General features: G+C 37.8%; 2 pseudogenes across 1 annotated transcript in view; both read right to left on the minus strand.

Moving 5' to 3' along the window:
• Nucleotides 1-1,448: 1,448 nt before the first annotated feature.
• Nucleotides 1,449-15,685, minus strand: part of LOC149744255 (uncharacterized) — an 85,495-nt pseudogene continuing 71,258 nt past the window's right edge. Inside the window, exon 7 of the transcript XR_016391324.1 lies at nucleotides 1,449-2,249. The product of XR_016391324.1 is annotated as an uncharacterized LOC149744255 (transcript). The remainder of the gene's footprint in view (nucleotides 2,250-15,685) is intronic.
• On the minus strand, nucleotides 5,241-14,751 carry LOC111178209 (V-type proton ATPase subunit B, brain isoform pseudogene; annotated as a pseudogene).

The following is a 15,685-nucleotide window of genomic DNA, read 5'->3' on the forward strand; positions in this document are numbered from 1 at the left end:
TGTAATTCTTAAAAGTGGAAGAGAAAGGCAGAAGAGGTATTTGGAGTGATGCAATGTGAGAAGGACTCAACCCACCATTGCTGGCTTTGATTGGGACCATAAGCAAAGAGATGTGAGCAGTTTAGAAGCTGGAAAAGGCAAGGGAACAGATTTTCCCCTAGAGCAGGAGCAATACAGCCATGTCCATACCTTAATTTTAGCCCAGTGAGAGTCATGTTCAGACTTTGACCTACAGAATTGTAAGACAGTAAATTAGTGTTATAAACCAACTAAGTTCTTGGTGATTTGTTACAGTGGCCATAGGAAACTAATATGAGCAACTAGATAGATGAGCTCACTTTTAGAAATATTGAGTTTTCAATGCTTTTGAGATATCCAAGTTTACAGTGACATTAATCTGCCTCTATCCTCCCAGCTCTTTTGTCCTCTTACCCCTCTCCCAGTCTGCTCATTGACCTGTTGATCTGTTAACAACCTACCTCATTGAATAGTCCCAACATCCTTTCAATCATAATAACTTCTTCCTCCCATCTGTGACATCTCATGAGTCTCCATGTCCTGTCAGTTTACTTAGAATTTGCTTCAATCTGCCTTTCTTCTCAATCTATTTCTCTCACTGCTACAGTGATAGGATTCCTCATCTCTACCTTCTAACTGGTCGCTCTGCCTCTCATCTTGTCTCCTTTATTTTTTAAAAAACATTTATGTATTTATTTGGCAGTGACGGGTCTTAGTTGTAGCATTCAAGATCTTCATTGCGGCATGCAGGATCTTTAGTTGCATCATGCAGGATCTAGTTCCCTAATCAGTGATCAAACCTGGGCCCCCTGCATTGGGAACACCGAGTCTTAACCAAAGGACCACCAGGGAAGTCCCTCATCTCCTTTAAATCCATCCTCCACTTAGCCATCAAAGTGATCAATCTAAACATAAAATCTGATTATGATTATTTAAAACCCTTCAAAGGATCCCCATAACCAATAAAATTTAGTCTAAACTCATTAACAAGACATATGAGATCCTCCATGACCTAGTTTTTGGCTACCACCTCAGCCTCATCTTTTATCTTATGCCCTTGCTCACTTTTACATGCCAGCAGTACTTGAAGTTCCCTGCATACTCCATGTTGTTTTTCATTTCTCCACTTTTTGCTTTCCCTCTGTCTCAAAAACTCTCTCCCAACCTCACTTCATAAAGCTAACTCCCACTCACCTTTTATGACAGCTTAGGCATCACCTTCTTTTATGGCCTTCGTCCTTCACCATTATCATCACACTTCTCCCTAGGCTTGGTTAATTGTTCTTTGAACTCCTACTTCCTTGTATACATTTTTATCATTGTATTGATAACATTGGATAATAAGTGTTTTTTGTTTCTGTCTCTTCTACCAGTCTGAGCTCCAGGGACTATCTCAGATTCATCTTCGTACCTTTGCAACTAACCAGTGCTTGGCACATAGTTGGTGTGAAATAAGTGCCTTTTAAAGAAAGGAGGGATGAAGGAAGAGAAGTAGGAATAAGGGAAGAAAGGAAAAGGGGAAGGAGCAACCCAGATCTTGGGATCATTCCACAATACCACTCAGTTACAGAAATCATTTAGCAATTCTTAGTTTATTTTAAGCAATTAATTTATAATCAAATCACACATTTCAAATAAAATTCATTATTTATATGCCAATGCTTTGGTGCAATTCCATAGATTTATCCAGTAACTACAAAGTATTCAATATTCTCTATAAGCAATTTGCAATCAACCTTCTATGCATTTCACTGAGTACTTCATAAAGATACATGTCATAAATCAGTAAGCAAGTGTTATGCTGAATTTTGGAGATAACAAGTATTTGCCATCCCTGCTGGTTAAAGAAGTTGGATATTGGAAGTGAAAGTTTCGCTCTGTGGTCATAGAAGGAAGGGTTGGGGGAAGGAAAAGTTAAACATATAAAGAGATAACAATTGATGGCATTAATACAGAAAGAAAGGTAAAGTATAATTTATAGCATAGGTAATTCATACCCATAGTTTTCTAAAAATATTCCAAGTATGCTTTGAAAATGATCAAATTATATTATATATATAAATTATATATATATACAGATTTTTTTCTGCCGGAAACGTTTAATAGTTGGGTTTTGTCTGCACACGTCCTATCTTATAAGGGATTTCTGGCTCTTCAGAAATTGGGTATCCAATTTGTTGTCTCTCTCTTTGAGTGTAGCTTGACTTTGGAACTCCTGGTGTGGCCAAACTCTGCAAGGAAGTTAAAAATATCAAACATAATTAAATGATATTTAATAAAATTTCTATTCTTGTTTAGATGTGTTTTGTATTAGAAAATTGTGCATATAATATCTGAATCATTTTAGAAATTTGTTTAATCACCATTATACATTTTAGTTATTTAAAAACACACACACACAGAATTTTTTTTTAGCAACTGAATTGTTGGCTGCTTTTAAATAATCATTAAATACTGTACTCATAGTACAGTTTCCCTAGACAAGTTTAGATATTGTCCAATCCAGAATCTCTGTACTAAAGTAAGAACCTAACATTACAGGAGCAAATTTATGGAAGAAAAACAGATACCTCTTTTTTCTGAAATTACAGTACCAAAGTCCACACTCTAATCTTGCAGTGATGAATGTTAGTACTATATAACTGCACAATTACATTTGTTGCTTTTATGAAGTATCTCACTTTTCTTTTGTTGTATGATCTTATTCACAAATATTAAACTACATTACTAGTGTTTCCACATCATATGTTATTATAACAACATTGTTTATGTCATAGTAGCACAGACTTCTGTTACCACTATAATATTGTTTTATGATAGGGGTTCATGCTAAAACCTCATTTTCTCAGCATAACATGTTACTTTTTGACAATTAATCTCTACTCACAGATGCACTTTTCTATTGCAAAGACCCTCAGAAACATGTTCATGAGCATTTAAAAATACCATTTTAAAACAGATCTGAGAAAGAAATGAAGGCCTTTATTTTGAGAATTCTCTATTTTTATTGGAAAACATTGCACTGATCACTTTCCTCAGTTGTAAGAGAATGGTTCAAAGATAAACACACATATGTGCACATATACACATATGTTGACCACCACTCTGTGGCAGGCATTGTACTTGGCACTAAGGATACAATAATGAATAAGTGAGGGTTCTTGATCTGGATGAATTAAAAATCAAGTGGAAGATACATACCAATAGTCAGGTAGATAAATAATTATAACATAATATCTTAGTATAAGAATGAAGGCAATAATAGTGTTGCTGGGAGGGCAGAGGATAGAGCACTACCTCTGCTTAAAGGTTTGGGAAAGGCTTCATGAATGTGATATTCAAAGTACATATTAGGATGACTAGGAGTTTTCCAGGCATGGAACCATAAATGCTTTGGAACCATATACTTGAGAAACCATACATGTGGTATGGCTGGAACATAGAGTGCAAACCTAAGATCAGCCAGAGATGAAGCTGTAGAGCTGGAGAGATGAGGGGAGCTAAAATCCTTCACATTATGCTTACTTGAGGAATTTTGACTTTGACCTATTTGTAATAAGGATCAAGTATGGTCTTTTAAGCTAGATAACAATAAAATCATATTTGGTTTTAAGATAATAACTTTGGCAGCTGTGTGACAGTTAAGCCTGAAATAGAGACACAGGTAGCAGAGGAATTAGTTGGTAATAATTTAGAAGGGACATGCTGAAGACCTGAATTTAGTCCGTGGCAGAGGGATTGAGTTTTCCCAGAACTGAGCGGGTTCCTGGAATGTGGGACTTTCACTTTTAAAACCAAGACTGTCCCAAGCAAATTGTGGTGAGATGGTCACCCTAGATTTAAGGGAAAAAATTAATAACACATGACTTTGTGCATGATTAGATTTAGAGAGAGTAGTAAAGGAGAGAAAAGAGCCTCCTAGTGCTCACAGACTTCAGTTTTAGATGATTGGGTAGATGGCACCATTCACTTTAATACAGAATACAGGAGAGGAGCAGGGTGGAGTGAAGAGATAATGACATAGGTCTTTAAGGGGCCTGCTAGACATACAAATGTACAGATATCCTGTAGATTACTAGAATCACTGGCCTAGATCTAGAGAAACGTCTATGAGTTGAAATTAGATTTGAAATTCACAAACAAGATGGAACCCTGAAAAAACAGCACCATTTAAGTTGTGGACAGAGTTGGAAGTGTTTCAGAAGGAGTTTGAGGAATAATAATCAGAGAAGTATGCAGACAACCAGGGCAGTAGTACCCTGGCAGTCAAATGAAGAGTCAGGAAGCAGTGAGTGTCAAATGCCAACAGAGACGTCAAGTAAGGTAAAGTCTTAAAATAAGCCTTTAGGTTTGCTTATCAGGGGCTTACAGGTATATGTAATGAGAGCAATCTTAATAATATGGTTTAATAAAATGCTGAGCTTGGTCTCCTGTGTCCTTTAAATGATAGTACAACGGAAGATTTCTTGAGAAAAAGATAAATTGAAGTTGTTAAAAGAAACTCAGATGAAAATTTCCCTAGGTATTAAGTAAGGAGCTCTTGGCATATTGTTTTCTTGTTTGGTGCACTACCTTCTACCCTTATCAATATCAACTTCACTTCAACCTTTTCTCTTACCTTGCCTCCTCCACTTCCAACCCTGCCCCTACTTAGAAATTGCTACTACTTTTTGACTGAGGTAGCCACAAAAGGGAGCTACAGCCCACTTCTTCCGTTTTAAGTCTCTTGTCCAACTCTTGTATATTACTGCTTTTCTTTTAGTGACTGTAATTAAGGGTAAAATTGATATGCGCACTGCATTGAAAGTGACTGCACCAACTTTGTTATTTTCTCTCACTACCCTCTGAGCTATTTCCTCATAGCACTTATCACAATTAGTAATCCTATATGTGTTTATTTGCTTAATATATTTCCCCCACTATATTACAGCTCCATGGAGCAGGAACTTTTCTTTCATCATTCTTTAACTACCACAACAGTGCTTGGCATGTAATGGGCAACAAATTAGTTGAGTGAATGAAAAATGTCATGTTACTCTGTTAACTTCACTCAGTTTTAAAAGATTAATCTATCTGTCCCAAGATTTCTATAACTCTATAATCTTTAAGGGTCACTATTTTTTTTCTGTTCACCTAGTCTTCCAGTAAAATGCTGTTTTAGTACCATTTTAGTCCACTTTAAGTGGTAACCTGCTATTTATCTGGACACACCCTAAAGAATGACCCTCCAATGAGTCATGTCCCCTACCCTTGAGTGTGATCAGAACCTGTGATGTGCTTTTAGCCAATAGAATATGGAGAAAATAATAGGAAATGTCAATGGAATAGTTATTCCCTTGAATAATTTTCTTATATGACTCCATCTTAGGAGAATGGAGCTGAAGCTTCTTCTGCTGGCCTTGAAGAAAGCTGTAATGTTGTGAGAGAGTCTGTCAGAAGGCCAAGTGGCAACTGTAGGTAGCCTCTACGGACCGACAGTGACCCCCTAGTTGACAGCCAGCAAGGAAAGATATGGGGCAGGGTGGGCGGAATCACCTAAGTGATTCCTAAGGAACTGGATTCTACCAACAACCATGTGAACTTAGAAGAGGACCCAAACTCCAGATGAGAATACAGCCTGCCTGACACCTTGATTGCAGCTTGGTGCAACCCTGAGCAGAGCACCCAGAAAAGCCATATCCAGACTCCTGACCCACGTAAATTGTGACACAATAAATGTATAATGCTTTAAACTGCAGAGTCTATGGTAATTTGTTATGCAGCAACAGAGAACTAATACATAGATCAAAACTAATCATGATGTCACCTGCATTCAAACCCAGACAGTTTACCTGCTATATTCTCAATATTAGTCTTTCCTCTTTCATTATTTAGATTGTATTTTCTCTTGGATTTCCATGTATATTGACCCACAATGAGTTCAGTACCATTCTCTATTTCCTTCTCTTTCTGATTTAATATGTCACGTAAAAATTCCCAGTTTCTTCCCAGTTCTATCTTCCAGAATCACTGGTCCACATACATGGTACCATTTACCTAATGTGTGAAAAATCAGTTTTTATTCCATCACACATCCAGCATTTTGCCTTTCTCTTGTACGTCACTAAAACTCCACATTTGTATTTCCTTTCTTTACCTCTCTGAGGTCACTCATCAATTCACAGTGTTTTTTTCTCCCAATTTTAATGAGAAATAATTAACATGCATCACTGTATAAGATTAAGGGGTACAGCATGATGGTTTGATTTACATATATCGTGAAATAATTACAACAGGTTTAGTTAACATCCATCATCTCATATAGCTACAATAAGAGGGAAAAAATTTTTTTTCCTTGTGATGAGAATACTTAGGATCTACTCTCTTAACAACTTTCCTATGTATCATACATGAGTGTTAACTATAGTTATCATGTGGTACATTACATCCCTAGTAGTTATTTATCTTATAACTGGAAATTTATACCTTTTGACCACCTTCCTCAATTCCCCTCCCTTCACCCCCACTTCTGGTAACCACAAATCTGATTTCTTTTTCTATGAGTTTGGTGGTTTTTCATTTGTTTGTTTTACATTCCACTTCAAGGACCATCCATGTTGTTGCAAATGGTAGGATTTCCTCGTTTTTATCTTGCTGAATAATATTCCATTGTGTGTGGTATATATATATACACATACCACAACTTCTTCATCCATTCATCCATTGATGGATGTTTAGGTTGTTTCCGTGTCTTGGCCATTGTAAATAATGCTGCTATGGGCATGAGGGTGCAGATCTCTTTTTGAATTAATGTTTTCATTTCTTTTGGATATATTCCCAGAAATGAAATTGCTGGATCATATGGTAGCTCTGTTTTTAAGTTTTTGAAAAATCTTATACCAATTTACAATCCCACCAACAGTGCACCAGGGTTCCCTTTTCTCCACATCCACATCAGCATTTGTTATCACTTGTCTTTTTAACTATGGCCATTCTAACAGGTGTGAGGTGATATCTTATTGTGTTTTTAATTTGCTTTTCCCTAATGAATAGTGATGTTGAGCATTATTTTCACGTAACCATTGGCCATTAATATATCTTCCTTGGAAAAATGTCTATTCAGGTCCTTTGACTATTTTAAATTTAATTACTATTTTCCTGTTAAGTTGGATTAGTTCTTTATATATTTTGGATATTAACCCCTTATCAGATATATGGTTTGCAAATATTTTCCCCATTCTGTAGGTTGTCTTTTTACTCTGTTGATGGTTTCTTTTGCTGTACAGAAGCTTTTAGTTTGATGTTATCCCACTTGCTTATTTTTTATTTTGTTGTTTGTGCTTTAGGTGTGAGTTTCCAAAAAATAATTACTGAGACTTGTGTCAAGAAGATTTGTTCCTATGCTTTCTCTTAGAATTTTCATGGTTTCAGGTCTTACATTTAAGTTTTTAACACATTTTGAGTTAATTTTTGTAAGTGGTATAAGAGAGGGGTCAAGTTTCATTCTATTACATGTGAATATCCAATTTTCCCAGCACCATTTATTGAAAAGACTGTCTTTTCTCCATTAAGTATTCTTGGATCTTTCACGTCATTGGTTAAATTTATTCCTAAGTAGTTTACTGTTTTTAATACTATTGTAAATAGTTCAGTTAGTTCTTCTTTTTCTATTACTTAAGGCATAGAGTTAGGTTGTTTATTTGGGATCTTTCTTGCTTCATAATTTAGTCATTTATTGATATGAAATTCCCTCTTAGAACTGCTTTTGCTGCAGCCCATAATTTCTAATATGTTGTGCTTCCATTTTCGTTTGTCTCAAGAAATTTTTAATTTCTCTTTTAATGTATTTTTTGATCCAGTGGTTGTTCAGGAGAGTGTTGTTTAATTTCTATGTGTTTGTGAATTTACCAATTTTCTCTTGTTATTGATTTCTAGTTTCATGCCATTGTGGTCAGAAAAGGTAATTGGTATGATTTCAGTCTTCTTCAAGTCACTAAGACTTGTTTTGTGGCCTAATGTATGGTCTATTCTAAATAATGTTCCATGTGCAATTGAGAAGAATGTATATTCCGATGTTGTTTGATAGAATGTTCTGTAAGGTCAATTGGACTATAACGTTGTTCAAATCCAAATCCACTGTTTCTTTATTAATTCTCTGGCTGATCTATCAATTGTTGAGAATAGGGTATTAAAGTCCCCAAATGTTATTGTATTACTGTTTATTTCTCCTTTTAATGTGTTATTGTTTGTTTTATATATTTAGGTGCTCCAATGTTGGGTGCATAAATATTTGCAATTGTTATATCTTCTTGATGGATTGACTACTTTATCATTATATTATGACCTTCTTTGTCTCTTTTTACCAATTTTAGTTTAAAGTCCATCTTTTTCTCGTATAAGAATAGCTACTTCTGCTTTTGTTTTTGGTCACCATTTGTTTGAAATGTCTTTTTCTATCCCTTCACTCTCAGTCTATTCATCTAAGGCTAAAGTAAGTCTCTCGTAGGCAACCAATCATTGGATCTTGCTTTTTTTTTTTTAAATCCATTCAGCTATTTCATGTCTTTTGATTGGAGAATTTAATCTATTTCAGTTTAAGGTAATTATTGATAAATAAGGACTTACTATTACCAATTTGTTAATTTTTTTCTGGTTGTTTTGTAGATCCATTGTTTCTTGTTTCTTATCCTGCTCTCTTTTTTTGTGTTTTGATGCTTTGGGTATCAGTAAGCTTTGACATCTTTATCCTATTCTTTTGTGTAATTGCAGATTTTTTCCCTTATGGTTATCATGAGGCTTACATAAAATATATATAACAGCTTAACTTCAATGAAATTCCTAAACTTTACACTTTTCCTTCTCTTCCCTCTTACATTTTATGTTACTGCTGTTATAATTTACATATATTATGTTGTGTAACTAATAACAGATTATTGTAGTTATGGTTATCTTTACCACATTCATTTTCTTAAACATTTAAACTAGAGTTGTAAGTGAATTATGCACCACCATTACCATATTATAGAATCTAACTTTGAGTATATATTTACCATTAACAGTGAGTTTTTGCTACCTTTTTAATGTTTTTATGATGTTAATTAATGTGCTTTTACTTCCACTCAGAGAACTCCCTTTAGCATTTCTTGTAAGGTAGGTCACATGCTAATAAACTCCTTTAGCTTTTTTATTTTTTCAGGAAAGTCATTATCCCTCCTTCAGTTCTGAAGGACAGCTTCACTGGGTATACAATTATTGGTTGACAGTTTTTTTCTTTCAATATTTTGAATGTCATCCCATTCTCTCCTGGCCTGAAAAGTTTCTTTTGAGAAATCTGCTGATAATCTCATGGGGGTTCCCTTTTATGTAACTTCTCTCTTTAGTCTTGCTGCTTTTAAAATTCTTCATTGCCTTTGACTTTTGACAATTTAAATAATGTCTCAGTGTAGCCCTATTTGGGTTCAACCTATTTGGGGTCCTTTGGGCCTCATGGATCTGGATGTCAATTTCTCTCCCCAGGTTCAGGAAGTTTTCAGCCATTATTGCTATAAATATACTTTCTGTTTCTTTCTCTTTCTTTTCTCCTTCTGGAATTCCAATCATGCAAATATTGTTTCTTTTCATTGTGTCCCATAAGTCCCATAGTCTTTCTTCACTCTTTTGCATTCTTCTTTCCTTTGCTTCTCTGGCTGGATAATTTTAAATGTCCAGTCTTCCAGGTTGCTGATTGTTTCTTCTGCATGGTTGAGTCTGCTTTTGAAACTCTATTGGATTCTTCAGTTCAGTTTTCATATTTTCCAACTCTAGGATTTCTGGTTGGGTTGTTCTGATGATTTCTATTTCTTTGCTGAACTTGTCATTTTGTTCATGTACTGTTTTTGTAATTTCAGTTTTTTGTTATCTATTCCTTGTTTTTAATTACAGGGTAACACAGTAAACTCCAACACAAAGGTAGGGATGGGGGAGTGCAAAAGGAATAAAGAAAACAGAACCAGTATTTCACAAAAGCATCAAGCCAGTGATGAAGTAGCAGTTAATGCTTTGCAGAGTCTTGAGGGTAGAATTTGCTCAGGGTGCTCTGAGGGATTCTCTTCAGCATTTCTTTGGAGAAGGTTTGAAGCAGCTGCCAGCCAATGTTCAAAGTCTCATAGACAGGGCGATTTTCACAAGGACTCTGAGCAATAAAGTTCTTCTCAAACTTCTGCAGAAATTCCAAGTAAAGAAGATCATCTGAGGTAAGGGCTTCGTCTCCAACTACAGCTTTCATGGCTTGTGCATCCTTACCAATAGCATAGCATGCATACAGCTGGTTAGATACATTGGCATGATCCTTTCTGGTTATACCTTCTTCAATAGTAGACTTCATTAACTGTGATAATGAGGGCAGCACATTAATAGGTGGGGAAATCTGTCCGTGTGTAGATCTGCCCCTCTGTAATATATCCAGTCAAGTCAGGGATTCAGTGAGTGATATCATTGTTATGCATGGTGAGAATAGGAATTTGAGTAATAGAGTCATTTCTACCTTCCACTCGACCAGCACATTCATATATTGTGGGTAAATCTGTATACATATAATTTTGGAAGCCTCGTTGACCAGGAACCTCCTTCCTGGCTGCTGAAACCTCTCAAAGTGCTTCAGCATAAGAACTCATGTCTGTTAGGGTAACCAATGCATGTTTTTCATACTGATCTTCACTACTCAGCTGTGGTTAGAGCCAAGTGAGGAGTGATAATTTGCTCAATAGCTGGGTCTTTAGCCAAGTTAAAAAAGAGGCAGGCATTGCCCCTTGAGCCATTTTCTTCAAAGTCAGATTTGAAGAACCGGGCAGTTTCCATGTTTACACCCATAGCAGCAAATACAATCACAAAATTTTCCTCATTGTAGTCCACTACATCTTTGGATTTTTTTTTACCATACCAGGCGGGCAATAGATTAGAGCTGCAATCTAATTGTGTGGTAAGCCAGCTTCAGAGAAGACAGGAATTTTCATGCCATCTATGGGCAAAATACCAGTCTGAATCATCTCCTCTGAATAGCTTCGACACTGAGGATTGATTGCCTGGCCCATGATGTCAATGAACTCTTCAGCCAGTACAACAGGACCTCTGTTGATTGTTTTTTCTAATCCATTGAATACCCCACCAAGCACCTCCTTAGACACTGGTGTTTGGAGAATATCCTCAGTAAACTCACAGGACGTTTTCTTGACATCTATACCTGAAGTCCCTTCAAATACCTGAACGACTGCTTTGGAACCACTGACTTCTAGAACTTGCCCACTCTGCTTCATGCCATCAGGTAATGTCAAGTGCACAATCTCAGCGTATCTGGGAAACTTAACATGAACTAAGATCACTAGTGGACCATTGACTCCTGATACTGTCTTGTATGCCCTAAAACAATTTCTTCATTGTTCTCATTTTAAAAGCATGCAAATATTGTTTTTCAAAGACTTTCTAAAATCAACTGTCTGGCTCATCACTTGTTCTTTAACTCTATGCTGCTGCTCAAATTCTAAAACTGAACTGTTCATTTTTTTGTGGTCTGGGACACTCTGTGTCATTACTGAAAAACAACCTTTCTCCAATGGAGTGTAGCCACTGGAGAAGTTCTTCGGTCACTGGCTAAGCACACACAGAATGTTGAGAAATCATAGTCATCTCCCTTAAGGGTTTACAACCTTAATCATGGAGTACTCTTTAAACTATGTTATTGTTTCAGTTGATACTCTCTGAATTGAGATTGAGTGAATAATTATATGGAAAAGTGACAGCTGCCCCTTATAATCTTTTCCTAGAAGCTGCCCCTCCTAGGGGCAAAACATATAAATGAAATTCATAAAAGAGTATTTATAATTGTTAGGTATAAATTTATTGTCATAAGAATGCAACATCTGTCAGTTACTTGACACATCTACTTCAGCTCACATGAACTCCCCAAAGGCATTCTCTAATGCAAATAATTCCCATTATAAAAAGCACATCTGGGAGAGGAGGGATAAATTAGGAGTTTGGGATTAAAATATACACACTACTGTTTATAAAATAGATCACCAACAGGGACCTAGTGTATAGCACAGGGAACTATACTCAATATCTTGTAATAACCTACAAGGGAAAAGAGTCTTAAAAAGAGTATATATACTGAATCACTTTGCTGTACACCTGAAACTAACACAATATTCTAAATCAACAAAAAATTTTTTTTATAAAAGCCCATCTCCTTAAACCATAGAATCAAGTCTTTTCCTTCTTCCTTACACTGCAGTGCTGTCACATGACCCAGTGACTGATCAGGACAGGATTAGTCAGGCAGGAGAGCGCCCAGACTGATACTCTTCATCTGAAATTCTTTTTAACCAATGAGCCACAAACAGGCACTCTGGCAATTAACCAGTGCAAACATAGTCTTACAACCTGGGGAAACATCAGGTGCTTTCCTAAGTTTTAAAGAGTCTACTTCCAGGGCTCATCCCCAGTTCCTAAGGAAGCTATGAAGAGGTCTGATGCTACACAATTGTATTGTTTAGTAATCAAGAACCATTTCTTTCAGAACTGCTGAGCAGTCCACTTAAGCCTGGTTTATTAAGGCCTTTTTACAATCACAACACTTAAACATATCAGTGCATATGCTTTGGATATATGCTATATAATATGGGCAAAGCTGCTTGTCTTCCCCAAAGAGAGCCTTGAGCTGAAAAAAGTTAATGGTAGAAAAAGGTCAAACAAGACTTAAGAAACCTGGAATTTTCCTGCTCTGCCAATAATCAGGTGTCTAAATCCCGGCAAGCCCTGTCCCTCCCATAACCTTAGGCTTCTCACTGTAAAATGAGAGGGTTAGACTAGATGACCTGCAGGGTACTTTTCAGCTCTAGCCTTCTCTGATATCTAGGTGTCCTCCTGCAGAGCAGCCTCTCCACTGAACAACACCTCCCTCTGGCTGCGGGCCTGACCTCCATCCATGAAAGCAGTTTTCCTAATTTCATTTAGTTTTTTGTGTGTGTGTTCTTGTATTTTGCTAGATTTCCTTAAGAGAATTATTCTGAATTATTTGTCTGACAGTTCATAGATCTCCATTTTGTTAGCGTCAGTTCTTGGAGCTTTATTAGTTTCCTTTGTTGGTGTCATATTTTCTTGGTTTTTCGTTATCCTTGATTCCTTACATTGGTATCTGCACATTTGAGTAATTGGGGTCCTCATACAGGCTTTACAGGTTTGCCTTGGCAGAGACGGATCTTCACCAGTCAGCTCAGTTTGGATCTCTAGGCATATTTGTTGGTAATATGCTTAGGCAAGTGGGGCCTACTTTTATGCTGGGGGTGGAGGGAGGCAACAGTTCAAGCTCTGAGGTTGGGGGTGGGAAGGTGTGCCACTGGCTGAGAACAGTTGGATAGGACTGCTGGCTTGGTTCCCTACCCAAGTAAGGCTGTTAGATGGTGCTGTACTTTCCTGGATTCTCTGGTCAGGCTTACTAAATGGTTGGGACTGGGTACTATATTCAGTAGTAGATGGGGCTATGAATTAGCTTCACTCCCTGGTAGGGTAGCAAGGACCTGTATGGGCTTATTGTTTGGGAACCCAGATCAGGCGACAGTGTACACTGAATTCCCTGATCAGGTGAGACCACCAGTTTTTTTCTGCAAGTGGGGGAAGACATGGCTTGTGCTCTCTGTTCAAGTGCCACTCTAGTCTGGGCTGTTGGATGGGCTATGCAGCTTCCTGTGTGCTCTGATTAGGTTCCCTGGTTAGGCAGGCTAGAGGCTGTATTCAGCAATGAGCAGGGCTATGAATTAATTTTCCTGCCTGGGTGCAGTGAGAGAAGCAACATAAAGCCAGTAAAGCTCTTTGTTGTCTTAACTAAAGCCAACCTGCACTCCAAGTTCTCTGGCCGAACAGGTTCATTGGCTTTGCTCTGCAAACTATCAGCTCTGCCTGCCTGCCTCTTGCCTTGAGTGCTGCTAGGCTGCACAGCTTCCAGTTTTTTTGCCAGCCTTTCTGATCAGATGGGGTGAGAGATACAGTCCACAGTGAGTGGGGATATGTCTCAGTTCCCTTGCCTGGGCAGGCCCGCATCTTGGCTCAAGCATTGCTGGTTACACAGCTTCTAGGGGTTCTTGCCAGCTCTTGTGGTCAGGTGGAGCTCTGGAGCCACAATGGGTGGGGCTATGTTTCAGGTCACTTGCTTGAGTGGGACAGTGAAGGGTCACTCCAGGCAACTCCCATTTTTCTCCAAGCAGGCTTTCTGGTCTTGAGGGGTTGGGAGATACCCTCAGCCTTGGCTATGAGTTAATCCCCCTGCCTGGGCTTAGCAAGAGAACCCTCCATGTCCAGTATTGGCTTTACTCTGGGGGCAATCAGCTCTGCATGTCTCTCAGCTGGAGTGTTGCTAGGCTACACAACTTCCCGGTGCTCTCACTAGCTACTCATCAGATGGGGCTGGGAGACACTCTTCCTAGTGGATGGATCTATGACTCAGCTCCTTGCCTCAGACTCCTTGGTCCAGGCTCTACGGCCAGAAAAACTCCTCATTTGAGTACCCAAATCAGTCAGATCTGCATCCTAATGGGTTCCCTAGTCAAAGTGCACCACTGACTTGGTTCTGCATATGGGCAAAGCCATTAATTAGGATTACTACTTGGGCACTGCAGGTATGAACTTGGTCTGCCAAGATCTTTGTTGCAAGCCCCTTCTCTCTTCTCCATAACAGTCAGATTCCCAGTGGTTGAGCCCTGCAGATTTCCCTGCAGTCTCCATGTAGCGAGACCAGAGTAGGGGCTCCCACATGAGTAGGGGCTCCAAGAAACTTAGGAGGTTTGTTGTCCCCCTTGCCTCTCCTTTCCCACTGGAGGAACCAGAGACTCAGGGAAGACCTCTCTGTGTGTTGCTACACTGGCAATGGGAGGGACAATGCAGTCATTGTGTAGCAGCTTCTCTTATCCTTCTGAAGCAGTATCTTTTGCTCTCTGTGGTGCAGGGGGTGCTTTAGTCTCACCCTTATTTCTAGAATTCTTTCAGTAGTGCCATGTACTTGAATAGATATTAGTTCTTCTTCTGAGGGGGAGTGAAGTCAGAAACGACATATGTTGCCATCTTGGTGATATCACTCTCTCCACTGTGGGTTTTTTGGGGAAGGTTATTTTGTCAGTGGTCACTCAAATAAAAATGACCCTTCCCCCCAAAAAACACAAAAATTCAATATGTCAACAAACATAAGGTATTCATTTTTGGTGAATTATTTTCATTTTTCTATAATTCATTGCATTTGTCAAGAACATTCATAAAGATAACTTTCGGGTGATGATCCATTTCACTTTTTTTTCTGATTTCTGGTTTTAAACACTTATACAGAGAAACACAGTTTGCACTTCATGATAATTGTTAATATGTCTTGTAATTAGAGATCAGCAATTAGCCAGTATTCAGCATTAGCTTGAGCAATGTACTATTTAATGTATTAAGTACACTAAAACACAAAATAGCAGTTGCCTTGTTAAATTATGATAATTTAATGATTATCATAAGACCAGTCTCATGGAATTTAACCAGTCTTCCTTTGATCTCAAATCTCCTTTCTAAAGATTGCAAATTTAAGTTACATACATAGTATATTTATACATATGAAGTATTATATATACTATACCTTTGACTCATATTTCCTAATCCCATTTAACAAAATGAAATAGTAGTG

Source organism: Delphinapterus leucas, chromosome X, assembly GCF_059928025.1.
Source record: "Delphinapterus leucas isolate spDelLeu-1000000601 "Yukka" chromosome X, BTC_Dleu_Yukka2, whole genome shotgun sequence".
In the NCBI taxonomy this organism is placed as follows: Eukaryota; Metazoa; Chordata; class Mammalia; order Artiodactyla; family Monodontidae; genus Delphinapterus; species Delphinapterus leucas.